Source organism: Pinus tabuliformis, chromosome 2_1, assembly GCF_031772625.1.
Source record: "Pinus tabuliformis cultivar Carrire ecotype Pingquan chromosome 2_1, CPIR1, whole genome shotgun sequence".
Lineage (NCBI taxonomy): Eukaryota > Viridiplantae > Streptophyta > Pinopsida > Pinales > Pinaceae > Pinus > Pinus tabuliformis.
Genome location: NC_142299.1, coordinates 666515953 through 666532634, shown reverse-complemented (window position 1 = coordinate 666532634; position 16682 = coordinate 666515953). Strand labels below are relative to the sequence as shown.

General features: G+C 37.7%; 1 pseudogene; it reads right to left on the bottom strand.

Moving 5' to 3' along the window:
- Nucleotides 1-394: 394 nt before the first annotated feature.
- Nucleotides 395-15781, bottom strand: LOC149202357 (uncharacterized; annotated as a pseudogene).
- Between the last annotated feature and the right edge of the window lie 901 nt (nucleotides 15782-16682).

The following is a 16682-nucleotide window of genomic DNA, read 5'->3' as shown; positions in this document are numbered from 1 at the left end:
ATCAAAATTTGAAAACCTAAGTGCTCAATTCTTAGAACAGCTACAGTATTCAAATTTTGGACTGAGCATAAAAATCTCATCAAAAGAAGAAAAACCTATACACATACATTAGATTTAAAAAATACGGTTATTATCAAAATTAAATGTGATTATTAAAAAACCTCAACAAACCTATACACGTACATTAGATTTACAAACTACGATTATGATCAAAATTTTCTCACCATAAGATATAAAATAAGTTTTTCAAAAATTATGGGAAGCACTTTCTCTCAAAAATATGTCGATCAAGCCTACCTTTGCCCATGATAACAATTATATTTGTGCAATCTCTATGATTTTTTAAGCTTCCATGAACAACTAAGAAGACCAAATGGGCAGAAGAGTTTCATATTCAGCAAAACAGAGGAGAACAAGGCTTCTACGTCCAGAACTAACAACTGAATACCCATGTCCATGAAGCCCCTTTCTTTGTAACGTTTGAAGACATTGGAGGAACTCCTATTTTTGTTCCCACCATTGTATAATAGTTGAATGGTCCCACTAGTGACCTGCATTTTCACAAAGTTCAATAAAAAACCATGAAAATTTTAGCTGAAAAACAATTATGCTAACCAAAACAAACAAAAAGGATTAAGATATAAAGTTAGATTCCATAAAAATACTATTGAAATGTGTGGAAGTATTGGTTCATTGGTGAGCTCCACAGTATTAATCATTCTATGAATGGTGTGGCCTTATACCACTAAAATGGCATGAGTTTCATAGGGATAAATTTTGGTGAAAGAACCAAAAAAACCATTGAAATCAAGTATAACAACAAAAAAGCATACACATTTCCACTGCTCCTAGTGATTTTGAAGAGGGACCATGGAATAGAATCATCATTGACTTTAACAGGGCGACCAATAATCTTGCCAACCATTGGGATTATAGGTCTCCAAGGAGAATCTGCCACCATGGCTATCTAGTTTGTCTGACATGTAGAAGGATCCAACTTCATCTCCTTCAGGCACAAGGTATAGTTTTCCATGCATATTATTTCTCTGCCACTGAGAGCCATCAGAAGAGTAGCCTATCATGCCTTTGAAAAAGAAGCCCTGCACCACTACATGACCAGATTTTCGCACTATAATGGCAGAAGGTGCCAAGGGAGGTATCATGTCCTATATGTAAAACCAGAATTCCACTTCAAAGGGAACTCTGAGTGGTGAATTTTCTGAGCAGAACTTGATTTTATTTAGTGGAGGGAAGCCACCCTTGGTGTTCTGATGTTGAATGTAGGACACCCAATATGCAGTCCCAAAGTTTTCATGGAAGTTGGCCTCTCCCATAACTTGCTTAGTGCTTGCAGAATCTAAACCAGACTTTGATGTTATCTGGTTTCATGAAGCCAAGCAGAATGATCAGTCTTTAGTATCCATGAAAGTAATATATTGTATTAGGAATTTAAACATTTCATACCCTCAACATCAAAAGAGCAATATGGAACTACGATATTGCTTATGTTCTTAGATAATTGAATATGTAGCTCTAGTTAGCAATTTAAAAATAGATGCAAGCAACCCTTCTTCCAGACCTATAGGAAAATCACATGATGACTGGAGTGATGTCCATACTCTTGATGTTGCAATTTCATTTGGCAGGTGTAAGCCTATGAGAAAAGCAAAGCTATTGGTAAATCTAAGGACTGGTGGTATCAGGTTTTGGTGATGCCAATAATGACAGCCTCCCACTCTCATAAATATGGAATGATATGTTTCAAGTGGACTATCTAGATAGTACACTACATTATTTGACAAACACAATGAAGCATGTGTTTTGTTAATGTTGAAGTTTGATTGATATTTATGAATGTGTTAGGAGTGAAGAAAATTTTATTAAAAAATTAAATGAATGTTTGAATAACAAGTGAAATGGAACAAATTATAGAGTAAATGTGTGTGGGAACTTTGTATGGGAATTGCTAAATAAATTTCAATGGATATATGTCTGGATTTTACTACATGTATTTCATGGATAAACAAAAATGCTACCCAAAACTATCTTAACATTGGTATCACAAATAGAATGGGGAAAGCATGCCTCATCTATCTTGTGAGAGAAATTTAAGAATCTACACTAGCATGATTAAAACCTTCACAAAGGAAGTGCACAAAAAAATATTTTGACTCATAAACAACAAATATTACAAGACTGATGTAGAAATCTTATTAAAGAAAAGAAAAAGATACAAGATAAAGGTGTTAGTGTCAGTCTTTCCAGCCTTCCTCCAGTGATCAAATATGCTCTTACAAAGTGGTCTCAGAGTGTCAAGGCCAAATTTTGTCATTTCGGTGAGTCTTCAAGCAAAATTTGATCACTAGGCATTAGGTCTAGGGTTTGCTTTCACTCCTTCTAAAGTTGTCCAAATGGCGGTCCATGTCATCATTCAGCTGAGTCTATCATCATTCATAGGGTTTTCATTATCATCTCAGTGTCTAATGAGTCTTTTTACACCTTGTCCATGCTTCAGTTGCGCCTAGGTAAGGTCATTTTCCTCTCCTAGGGTTTTGAGGGCAATTTCTCTTGGACGGTCAAATCATCGGCAAAACTTGTATCCTGATATTCATACACCTTCCCCTATCCTTAAAATACCTTACCAAATGCTTCCCATCACTGAGATCCCCCAAAATCCTCATTTTTGCACAAACCCTAGTTTCTAGCTACAACCTGGCAATTTCCTAGGTTTGGCCTGTGTTTTGCACTTTTGGACCCCTTCCCCTCGCTCAATCTCTGAGATTCCACTTTCCCCTGCTTTCTAACATCCCTCCCCACTCCCAAAAATTTCCCCAAGAATTTAGAAGCCCCTTGTCCCCTTCATTTCGCTTCATTTCGGCGAAATCCCTTGTTCCACACATCGGGATAAGTTCCACTCAAAAGCCGTTTCAGAGCAATCAAAGATGAATTTTGGAAAACTGAGAGAGGTTTTTGTCCATAACATGCCAAAGAAGAAAAACCTCCTTCAATTTTTGCACAGGTGTCATGGTTTTAGAGAAATGTCAAAATTACAATCACAAGATCCAAGGCGGTTGGTCAAAGCACAAAAACGGAGAAAAAGGCCCGATCCCCTCCATATCTTGGCCAAGGCTTCAATGAAGGACCAAGGCACTAAATAGCCTAGACACAGCACAAATCCCAAGAAATTTTGAGCATTTTGGGTAAATTTTGGTTTTTTCAAGCAATTACAGGTTTTCTCCATTAACGGGTCTCACCCCCCGCGCGACCCTTCATCCTGGCAACTCCATTTTGCAAAAACTCAGCATTTCCAGATTTTTCATGAGAATTTACATATTCTCATCCATGTCCAAGATATTTTATGAAGTTTTGGGCCTCCAGAAAGTCAAAAAATAAGCAAAAAATGACTTTCTGCCACATTTTTGAGACACAGAAAGCAGTCTTGGGAGATTGCAATTTTGGAGGGGTAAATGACCACCAAATTCAGAAATTCCAGTTGGGTTGGAAATTAGACTCACATACCTTTCCAAAAAGCCTACTCTTGCCTCATTTGGACACCTGGAAGTGCCCCAAAAGTGGTCCCAAAGGCGCGCAACCCGTTAGGCAGAGGCGCGCGACCCGTCAGGCAAATTTCTCCAAATTTCAGTGTACAGCTCAGAAAAACGTAGTTTGACCCTGTTTGACTTTTTGGGGTGGATTATTATCCTCTTTGATGTAATTAATGTACTTTTATGACACTTTTACACTTATGTACCTCTTCTAGAAGATTCATTCATGAAAAAGGTGAAAATTAAATGAATGAATTGGTTTCCTAGCTTATAGAGGCAAGTTGTTTTGACTGCCTAGTTTTTAGTGCTTAGTTTAGAAGTGGTTGAAACAACTCCTAGGATAGTGAGCTCGACCCCTAGAGGCAGGGAAAGATGTTAGATGATCTATATTATGTACTTTCTGGCTCATTTTCATGGTTGGACTCTTGAGGGAGAAGCTATCATTGTATTATTCACTGTATCTCTGCAATTTTTGGCTAAGGAAGACCAGGGTTTTGCAGTCCCTTTTGGGATTCTTGTGGTTACATGTATTGATGGTGTGTTTCTCTATGTACCTGTAAGTGTGTTATGTGAATCATTTCCTTTCTTTTCCTTCTGCACATTAAACAAACGAAGTGTTAAAGTAAGAATTCATGACTGTCATGCTCTGCTTTTAAGTTTGTTTAATTTCAATGTTTTCTACTGTTTAAGGAGAATTCAAAGTTAATGTTTGCTCTCCTTAGCTCCTCACCTGTCATTCCTGACCATCCACCTCAATCAAAGGCATCAACACTGTCTCCTACCTCGCCCCAAAGAACCCCCTGCAGAAACTGTGTCCAATCCCCGCACCCAAAATTTCCATCCCCTCAATTTGCCACCAAAAACCCTAAAAACCCCAAATCAACCCTTTTGATCAGTTTACTAGCCTAAAATCAGTGTTACCCTATTGGTCATCTCATCCATTGAAGATCTCACCGAGATAGACCGGAGAGAGCTGTCTCCTACCCCGTAGGGCTAGCTACGAGGCTAAGTGGTTTGATGTTGCCTTGAGGTTTACCTTTCTCAGCCTGAGGTGAAATTTCAAGCGCTAACAAAAGGCATGCTGCATAATACCCAAAAGTTTACAGGGTGCATGAGTCTTTGCCCTTCTATAGAACTGATCCCTCATAGTTTGTGCATGAGCTAGCATTACAATATTTACAAAATTATTTCTTCTAAGAAGATAAAGGCTTTCACTTAAAGTCTTCAAACACCATACTAGACAATTCCATTAAGGAAGGCATTGAAATATCATGTGTAGGTCCATCAATCATGGTCAGGGGTGTAAATATGTTTGAGATGGTAATCTTAGCTATTAAATTTATTTAGAAACAAGAGTTATGCGGGATCAATTAATTTGATATTCCAAAGTTTTCCAAAATAATGCAAATGCAATTTGTAGTAACCAAGAAATTAGTGCATAGGGTTGCAAACAATTGATGTTAGTTAGAAACAATTCCTCAGTATATTGGTCACTGTGTAAACCTTGTAACAAACCTAATAAAAAAAACCCTCCGTACAACCATAAAAAACCTTGTTATATTGCAGCTGCTTTACATCATAGAGCCACAGCAAGGAACGCAATGCTACAATATGTGTTGTAACTCAAATTGACCCAATTATTTATTTTTTTTGCTTCTTCTATATTGGCTCAAACTCTGTTGCCTTTTTCTCTTCTTCAAATCTATTTGGGTGTTCTCATTCATTTGACATGTCACAACTTTGTCCAACATTTTCCATCAACAATATGTGGGATCAAGCCTATCTACTTGTATTTGGTGTAAACCAGATACTACATCTTTCATCATATTACCATCAAAGGGAACAAGCTTGAATGTTGTGCCTGGAAGTTTCAGAATAGTTAGGACGACTTGCCAGTATGATTCATAGCTATTTTCTCTTTTCTTTTGCTGGAATTGAAAGCAGATTGATATTGGCACTAGAAACAGAAATTTCTTAAGGCATATGGGCAATGCATAATGCAACTGCAGTGGGTACCACCATAGTTATCATTTAGGGTGGCATTGGTCCCGTAAGGATTTCTACCAATGACTTACATGTGCTTAATTTAAATCATTTAAAATTAAAATGGTATAGGGTGGTTGTGCAAGGACCTGGGAAAAATTTTTTAGTTCCTCAAATAGGTGAACGCATTAACAATAATAACCTTTCTAAGAAAAATGAAATGAGCAAGCTCATGGTAAAGAAAGTGATTAGGTGCTATACGTTTGATGGAATTCATGATAGATACAGACAAGGCAGTTTCCAAGTTGCAACAATACCATGTTTTGGTTATGGAAATAGATCCAACAAAGGGAAATAGGGTTACCTCCACTTTTGAACAAGTTGCAACTCACAAACTAAATGTTTCCTGGGCTTGGTACTTCAATGATGGCTAGTATAAGGTATTGTAGACTTCACCTGGTCTAAATGATTTCATTGATGTAGGAGATTCCTGTGAAGTGAAATATGTTTCCCTATATGGTGGCTATCTACTAAATCATATAATATTAACCATTTCACTGGAACCCAAAGATAATTGTGAAGACCAAGTTCAATTTTCTCTTGAACATGGAAATATTGCAATGTTGGGTATCATATCTACATAGAGGTTTCCTTACCCTTCTAGTGCATTTTACATTGGCTCAGATAGAAAAATGATGTCATTCTGAATAACATTTATGTTTAGCAAATGATTAAGAGGGTCACTACAAAGACACAAGTTTCTATAATACTGGATTCTATATAGTATTGGATTGAGAACTTAGAGTAGGGGTCAGTTTATGTAATTCATTTGTTTCTAGTTAAATACTAAAACAATGTCAAAAGAATGCCATAATGGTTTCTTGGAAAATCATCTCATTATACTGTAGTGAGTGCCAAAAAGGTCAATCTCTTTGCACGGTTGATTCCTATTTGGGTAACATGTTTAATGTATGGGGTTGTCTTTGCACAATGTTCTACTTTCTTCATAAAACAGGGCAGCACAGTGGATAGTGATTATTGGACATATTGAGATCCCTCCTACATCCTTGCAGTGTTTCATAGCCTTCAGTATTATTGTGCTTGTTCCTGTGTCTAATTGGATCTTTGTTCCACTAGCCAAAAAATTTACAGGTCTCAAGCACGACATTATGATGCTCCAAAGGATAGGATTTGGGACATTTGTTTATGTTCTTGCCATGATAGTTGCAGCACTCACAGAACTCAAAAGAATTAAAGCATCAAAGTATAATGGTTTAGTTGACCTGTCCAATGAAACAATTCCAACAACTATCTTCTAGTTTCTTCAACCATACATTCTTAATGTCATATCAAAATCTTTGCAATTAGGTTAAGTAGAAGCAATAATGCAGTTTATGAAATTAGTGAGTTGTTTGGACATGTGCTGGATATCACTATGATATTTTGCAACAACTAAAGTGGGATTCACCTTTATGAGAATCCCATGTTTCATGACCACTCCAAGTATATTGATATCAGGTACCACTTTATTCGAGATATGGTACAACAGGGAGCAATAAGGCTCCATCACATTGGGGTTGATGAGCAGGTCGTAAATATTGTTACGAAGCCCCTGGGGAAGGTAAAATTCTTAACCTTTCATTAATGACATGGAGTCGTGGAGTGAACCTCTTATGAGGGTCCCGTATGAGATGGATATTGAGCTTTGGGAGCTCCAGGGGACTCGAGGTACTTCTTGGATTGATGAGCGGTCATAGGGTGAGTGGTGCACTATGTACAGCATGAGTGGTTCACCTTCCCTTGTGATACCCCAGGTTGATATATGCATAGGATGGCTAGTTCAACTTCTCCTATGGCATATGAGCAGGATGAGTGGTTCACCTTCTCTTGCTAGTACATCCTACCCATGCAGTCTGGGACTCATGGGAAGTACCTTTCATCTGGCCAATGAGTAGGGAAATGAGAACAAGGACCATAGTAATACCAATGGATGCATCATGTACTACCACACTCCATATGTTAGGATGTTGGATATTGGTCTAGGATCAATGGAGACTGACTTTGGGTTAGTGGAGAGTGGTATGATACATTCTTGATTATTGGATAATGACTTTAGGTCAGTGGAGAATGGTATGACACATTCTCGATCATTTCTTCTTCATTATTTTAGAGATGGTACATATTGACAGATGGTTTGGCAAGTGGAGTTCTCCCTAGTTGAGGGGGAGTGTTAAATTTGGCAACTAGGGCCAAACTCCACCGTGGACAACTCATATGATGTAGTTGATATTTTTATTGGATTCCTCTTTGTAAGGGGTGTAGTATTGATCTAAAGATCATCTCATTCTAACATGTACAAATGGAACTATGAATTTATTTCTATTATGGACAAATTGTCAAGGTCAGCCAACAAATTGTCAAGACCAGTCAGAAAGTTTGACCACAGGTTTGACTCTATGTTGCCCAAGTTTGATTAATATTTTCAAGATTGTTTTGGGCTAATTCAGACTATCCTTGGAGGCCGAGTTGACTGGGTTTGACCGAGCTGATTTAGACGAGATTTTCTTCCACGTTGACCAACATTGACTTTCTAGTTAGGGCATCCTGTTGACTGCAATTTGACAGGATATACTTTGACTATGATTGGGAAAACAAATTTGTATATTTTACTCCCTCTCTCTACTAAACTTATGAAGAATAATAAGAAGATTTAATCAAAGGGTTTTCCCCAAGCATCCGCCAAATATTGTGTCCTCTTATCTTGGGTTGCCTTCTTGTTATTGTTTATCTTCTATTTACATTTTACTATTATCTTAATGTCATTGCTAATCTGGAAATTGATATTAGGCTAACAAGAAAATTGAAGTAACATTTCTCTTAAGCATAGTAGATACCATTGTTATCTAAAACTAACATAAATCCATACAAATATGCATGCTCACTAGGATGAAATGTTTATCTATCCCACTCAACTTCACATTATCATTACTTGAATTTATGTGAAGAATATGAGAGGGATCATGAGGCTTCATTTGAGGCTTCCCAAAGTTTCCACCCTACGCAACCAATAAATAACATGAATGATGAGCAATTCATCTAAGGGAATATTGGAAAAAAAAGTAGAATAAATAGTTAAACGATGAAACATGTTACATTTGAAATGGTTTAGAATTGAAACCATAGGTGTCTCTTCGAACATAGAGAAACAATTATCCAAGTCATATTTTCAAAGACTACCAATTAATTCAAGACAAATCACCAAAGCCATAGTACTTCAACCTGCATATAGGGAATAGAATGAAAACGAAATAAAAGAAAAATATATTTTCAACTGGTACATCTCCCAAATAGTGATTACTCAGAAGATACAACTCAATTAATTGTGTTGAATCAGCAGCATGTCTTACTGTGGAAGTTCCTTGAGTGCCAGGTTTGGATGTAGTTGCTAGTGCTTGTAATGTCTTTTTATGTTGTACATTTGAACTCTTAAGTGTGTTTGTGTAATATATTATTTCTTTCCTAGATGTGGTAACAATGCATTACTAAGACCTTACGAAGGATTTGTCTACTAACATTGATCATACTTTTGTGTAACCTATTCTTATGTAATGAGGTGCATAAGCGTAGTTGGGTTTACCACAATATATATCAATACAGAATGTATTAAATTTGAGTTCATAGTGATTGATATATTTTCTTGTGAAACTATGTCAATTATCTAGGTCTCTTTTCTTTCTCCACTCTCTTCTTCACATATAAATGGAATCCTTAGATTTAAATTAATATCTATACATGTTAAAATTGGCAACCAGGGCCAAACTCTATGTGGGTTTTCTTATTTATGGAAGTTAATATTTTCGTGGATTCTTCTCATTGATAGTTGTAGGATTGATCGAAATATCATTCGAATCTGACATGTATTCATGGAGATATGTATTTATTTGTGTTATGGGACAATTCGTCAAGGTCGGCCAGCAACCAAATTTCTCCCACTTATCCTCCACGTTTAATAAAAGGAGGAGGACTTTAAGTCATTTGATACACTCACTCTTGTGATCTCTCTTCATTTTGTTTTGGGTTTGATGAAGATGAGACCTAGAGGGAGTGCCATATGATATACACTGCCCTAAGAAGACATGCCCTAGATCTAAATGCATTCATGGGAGAATAGGCTCTACGCTGCCCTAATGAAGAATCCTAATGTAGCCATGGAAGAAGCCTTATCGTTATCATGGAGAAACACCTATGCTGGCATGGAAATAAAACCCTAATGTTGCTTAATGAAGAAGCCTCCTATCACAGTCATGGAATAAGGGTTCTAACATGATTATGCCCTAAACACAGAGAGACCTAACCTCTATCCTAGAGGAATCATGGCTGCAGCCTAACGCTATCATGGATGACCCTATGGAGATGACCTTAACATAGTCTCCTAGCTGCAACACTTAAGGAAGTGTCTTAGCCACAATATGGTCATTGTCCTGGCCCTAGAAGCAATCCCCTATCTGCTGTCCTAAGGAGAGGTCTACATGCTGGTCTAAAAGAGACCTAGCTGCAGTTCTATGTATGCCCTAGTCATAGTCTAGATGCACTATAAATTATGGCCTTATTCCAAAACAAAAGAAGGGCTCTATGCAACCCTAACCACAGTCCTCCTAGGAAATATAATCTGTTGTCATTGAGGGTTCTATGAAGCAAGAGAAGGATTCATATACACTAGAAAGAGGAGGTCTTAAATAGCTCTAGACACAGTCAAAAGGAAGTGTATAAAAGAGTGCCCTAGCCACAGTCATACCACAACTACATGATGCACAGGGGCAACGTCAAAGGACGGTCTGGAAGTAACTTGAATGACATGGTGAGGAGTTCCCTAACCTATTGTAAGGAGGCCTAAAGAGGCCTTAACCTTACACATGAAGATGCCTTCATTTGTTGTCACATCTAGTCATAACTAGAACTATCTAACTGCTCATCAAAAGCATTGATGAGGTATGTTTGGGAGAAAATGCCATTAGATTAGAAGTCAGAGGGCTAAGCTGCTATCTAGGGTCTAGTTTTGGTCTATTGAAGGAATCTATAACTATAGCCTAGTTCGTCTGCTATGCTACAAGCCATAGCAAGTAGCTAAGGCTGGTATGCATTTGCAGCAAATTGGATGCATAACAGCATGATGTGAGTAGTGCGGCAACAAGAAGTATTGCAGTATGCAACATATAGATGATAGTGAAGATGGGTGTTGCATGGTGCAACACAATAATGATGGGCATGATGATGAAGAGAAGCTTAATGGGTACAACATGATGATGAGGTGTTGCTCAGTGATGGGAGCAGCATAGTAATGAGAGCAGCTTAGTGATTGGGTGCAACATAGTGACGGGTGCAGCATGATGATGAGGTGTAACACAATGATGGGTGTAGCATGGTGATGGAGTCACCTTGGAGGATCAGTTGAAGTAGTATGCCTTCACCTGATTTCAGATCAGCTACCTCATTATGTTATATTCATGGTGAATATACCTGCTCCTATCTTTTCAAGTCAAAGTGTTGACTTCTGAACTATTGAAGAATATAAGAAGAATTCATCAAGGGTTTCCCCACATTGGGGTTTGTCCCTAGCTAGCACCACATCTTGTAAAGGTTGAAGCCCCTTGGAAAGGTCAAATTCTTGACTTTCTGAAAACAACTAGGAGTCGTGGAGAGACTCTCTCCTAAGGGTCATGTATGATATGGAAATTAAGCTCCGGAGGGCTTGGCGGGACATTGTGGAGCGTTGAGAAACCATAGGGTGAGTGGTTCAACCCTCCCCTAGTGATCTGCTATGTCGGCAGGATGAGTGGTTCATCCTTCTCCTGCTAAGACATCCTACCCATGCAGTATAGGACTCATGGGAAGTACCTCTCATCTGGCCAATGAGTAGGGAAATGAGGATAGGGACCATAGTAGTACCGATGGACGCATTGTGTGTCTATCATATTCACTATGTCAGGACGATATTGATCTAGGATCAATTGGAACTGACTTCGGGTCAGTAAGAGTGATATAAATCACTCTCTTTTGGAACTGATTTTGGATTAGCAAGAGTGGTATGATACACTCTCTTTATTGGAAATGACTTCAGGTCAGTAAGAGTGGTATGAGACATTCTCTTTATATGGACTGACTTCGAGTCAGTAGAGGGTGGTATGATACATTCTCGATCACTTCTTCTTCTTCATATTTCAATAGAGCATATTAGAGCAGTTCAGGGCACTGATGGTAGAGATAGTATAGTCTTGCAAATGGATTAGTAGATGGAGTTCTCCCTAGTTGAGAGGGAGTGTTAAAATTGGCAACTAGGATCAAACTCCATGTGGTATTCTTATTTATGGAAGCTGATATTTTTCTTGGATTCCTCTCGTTGAGAGGTGTAGGACTGATCTAAAGATCATCCGATTCTGACATGTATTCATGGAGATATGAATTTATTTATGTTATGGGACAATTTGTCAAGGTTGTCCAACAACCAAATTGCTCCCACTTATCCTCCACTTTTTAGTATAAATAGAAGAGGAATTTAAGTATTTTGATACACTCACTCTTATGATCTCTCTTCATTCTATTTTGGGTTTGATGAAGATGAGATCTAAAGGGAGTGCCCTAGGATATACATTTCCCTAAGAAGACATGCCCTAGATCTAAATGCAGTCATGGGAGAATAGGCTCTACGTTGCCCTAATGGAGAAGCCTAATGCAACCATGGAAGAAGCCTTACTGTTATGATGGAGAAACACCTACACAGGCATGGAAATAAAGCCCTAATGTTGCTTAATGAAGACGCCTCCTATCACAGTCATGGAACAAGGGTTCTAACACTATTATTCCCTAAACGCAAAGAGACCTAAACTCTGTCCTAGAGGAATCATGCATGCAGCCTAACATTGTCATGGATGACCCTATGGAGATGAGCTTAACACAGTCTCCTAGCTGTAGCACTTAAGGAAGTGTCTTAGCCACAATATGGTTGTTTCCCTGGCCCTAAAAGCAATCCCCTATCCGTTTCCCTGACGAGAGGTATACATGATGGTCTTAAAGAGACCTAGCTGTAGTTTTGTGTATGTCGTAGTCATAGTCTAGATGCACTCTAAATGCTAGACTTATTCCACAGTAAAAGAAGGGCTTTATGTTTCCCTAACCGTAATCCTCCTTGGAGATATAATTCACTGTCATTAAGGGTTCTATGTAGCAATAGAAGGATTCATATACACTGGAAAGAGGAGGCCTTAAATAAATATAGGCACAATCAAAAGGAAGTGTATTCAAGAGTGCCCTAGCAGCAGTCATAAAACACTATACGATGCACAGGGAAAACGTCAAAGGAAGGTCTAGAAGTAACTTGAATGAGATGGTGAAGAGTTCCCTAAGCCATTGTAAGGAGGCCTAAAGAGGCCCTAACCTCAAATGTGAAGATGCCCTCATCCGTTGTCACATCTAGTCATAACTACAACTATTTAACTACTGGTCAAAAGCATGGATGAGGTACATGTGGGAGAAGTTGTCATTAGATTAGAAGTCAGAGGGATAAGCTACTATCTAGGATCTAGTTTGGGTCTGTTGGAGGAATTTGTAACTATAACCTAGCTTCTCTTCTCAGTTGCAAGCCATAGCAAGCAACAAAGTTTGGTATGCATTTGCAGCAAATTAGATGCACACCAGCATGATGTGAGTAGTGCAACAACAAGAAGTATTGCAGTATGCAAAATATAGATGATAGTGAGGATGGGTGTTTCATGGTGTAACACAGTAATGATGGGCATGATGATGAAGAGAAAATTGATGGGTACAACATGATGATGAGGTACTGCACAGTGATGGGAGCAGCATAGTAATGAGAGCAGCTGAGTGATTGGGTGCAACATAGTGATGAGTGCAGCGTGATGATTAGGTGCAAGATAGTGATAGGTTTAGCATGGTGATGGAGTCACCTTGGAGGATCAATTGAAGCAGTATGCCTTCACTTGAGTTTATATCAACTCCCTCATTATTCTATCTTCATTGTGAAGATCTCTGCCCTTATCTTGTCAAGTCAAAGTGTTAACTTCTGATGTATATGCACTATCTCTCTCTGTTGAACTATTGAAGAATATAAGAAGAATTAATCAAGGGTTTCCCCACATTGGATTTTGTCCCTGGCTGGAGCCAAATCTTGTGTCCTCTTATGTTGGCTTGTCTTCTGCAATTTATCTTCATGTTCTATCTGCATTTTACTATCATGCTAAATGTGATTGCTAATCTGCAATTGATATTGAGATAATATGGAAAAATTGAAGTAAATTGCGCTAAGCATAGAACATACCTAAAATTAACAGTACAATTTAGCCTATTCTAAAGGACTACAAGGTTGTTTGTGGGAAGGAGAATGCCTACCAAGTATTGAGAGTAGATCATTATTTAGAGGGAGCCTTTAACATCGTCTCTTTGAAAGGGACGATCATGATAGTATTGGAGGATAATGGGGTGGGAGATTTGATCAAAAATGTAATTCAACCACCACAATATCCCCAACAGTTGGTCCAACATAATAAGAATGACATCAAGGCCAATTTGATACAAATTTGATAAAAATAAATTTTGATAAATATTGCATTTTAATTTTATCATGGAAAAAGTTTTGGATTCACCTAAAAATATGCACTTTTTATGTGTGTTGTAGATGTGAATTTCAAAATCAGAATATGATGAGTTTGGCCCCTCAATTGTTCACAATAAGTGCTTCTAGAATATTGGATGTTTGGTACTTCTATCTAGGAGGAGAACTAGATGCATATGCCTTGGTAGTTTTAGGTTCGATGGAGGACTAGCATTGTAAAGAGAGGATTTATGTGTTTATTTGTGCACTAACTTTCTTGAGTCAGTTTTGGGGATTCAGTTGTTCATTGCGTTGGATTCATGAAATAATTTGAGCCTATGATAAAGTATTTCATTGGAATCCTTACATTAGCCAAATTCAAGTTGTGCTAGTATTTTCCACCCTATTGTGCTTGATTCAATATATTTTCTTACATATACTCATACGAATTGGGAAATATTTAGCATGTGTGAAATGTCTCTGCATTATTGTGATCATTGTAAGAGCATGAGTTGTTACCATCTTGTTGAAAACTTATTGCATGTTTTGTTTTGAATTTATTTGCAAGCTCGTAGCTTTGAGCATAGTATTTACTTCTCACATCCCAATATTCCTAAAAATGACTTCTCAAACTCTGTTTAATCAAATAAATGCATCCCAACTAAATGGGTGCATAGTCATTATCTCGAATTCATTTCTTATCACTTTGAAAGATACGAACAAAAAACGTAATGAACAAATGGGTGATTTTAGATACATCTTAAGAGAAGCAATGGATTCAACAATCATCAGATAAAATCAAAATAAACTGGATCTTGTGAATCGTTGAAAGCCTTGACACACCTATACTAAATCTAAGGAACTACCTTGTGATAGAGATCAACAATAAGTACCTTGTTCCACTATAACTGCTATTTCATTTGGTAGCCCACATCCATTAATGTGAATAGCATCAAGACCACCAATCGATCTACCCATATCAAGTGTTCTTCTAAGGATCTGCCCAAAGATAGAGTATAGTTAGAGATTGATGCATTGCAAGAAAACATTTTGGTGTATAGGCTGAAGTTGAAAATAGACAGTCTCTTTAATTTCAAGAGATGTAGCAATGTATTAGGCATGGATTAATAACTTACTAAAACATTGGCTGTGTACCAGTACCCTATAAGCAGAGCGATATCACCATCAGGCAGAGCGAATGGAACAGCGATCATGGCATTGCTAGCTACATTTAGTCCTCCAAAGCCCCCTGCAGCTTTCTGCAGATACAATGATGGAAACTAATATTAGCTACCTATCTGGTCCTTCACTTGGAACTTGTACATAAAGCTATGTCCTATTGATATAGGGAAGTTTGTGCTAGCTACTCCATCTTGCTACAAATTTCTCCATTATTTGGTGGTCTGTGATCTTCTATAATAGTTGGGGCCTGACTAGGAATGTGCATGTATTGTTTTATGTGTTCTACAGAAACAATGTAGTTTGAAAGTGTACATTGGTTTTGTATACTTTTAACAAATGATCTGTTCAATGATAGACCATAAGAGAAGGCCATCCCAACGAAAACTGCACCAGTTCAAATTGTTAGGAATGATCATCTTATACATAAAAACATTCAGTAACTGTAGAAATCACCCACATTCGACATTTAGTTTCATTGTTCATACCAAGATTGAAGCTGTCTTATGGGAGTAGAACCATAGAAAGGGTAGAGGAGCAAAAAAAAGTTGTATTTAACACCTCCAAACATTGAATCAACCATTCGATGGCTTAGAAACTATGGAAAATGGCGCTCATTTTTTTCCAGGAAGGCCTAAGTTCTTCTTCAAAAACAGATCCTCAATCCTGAAAGCCCTAATGGTCATTGTTCCTACTACAGACTCACAAAAATTATTTGTAATGGGTGATTTTGTGTTGTATCGTTTATTCTCGTCAGTTCTTTAGCAAAAGCAAAATAGTCTTCTCAAATACCACATCCTTTACTCCTGAATTTTACATCATTGGCATGCCACCGCCCTCATTCTTCCAACCACTCTCCATAGAGGTAGTGGATTGAACCTTCCTTCTAACTATAACTAAGGCCTTGACCTACTGTAGGTCGAGCGTTCGATTATCACTATCACCGCGATGGTCCTGCTAATGTGGGAGGAGTGACCTCAAATCCGCTATTGACAAAATCTGATGTATGCTATATGCTTTGAAGGGATTTTGAATGAGACTAAAATTTGAACCAGGTTCTCACAAAAATTATTGTGATTCCAATCCCCAACAATACATCGTTCTCTGAAAGGTCCATGCAAATTATTTCCTGAGATATTTAATGGTCATGGGACTCAACCTTTGATTCTTATTATTACAGTGCTTTATGTTGTATGCTCCCTCAAATTTTTGAATGTGATTGCTACTTTATACAAAAAAAATTAGCGTGTGAGTATTGAAAGCTATCAAACTATCTTTGTGTGATGGGACTCTCTTCATGTTAGTGGCTTTGAACAATATGTTCACCATTTTTATTTGTCTTATTTCAAATATGTTTATCACTTATTATT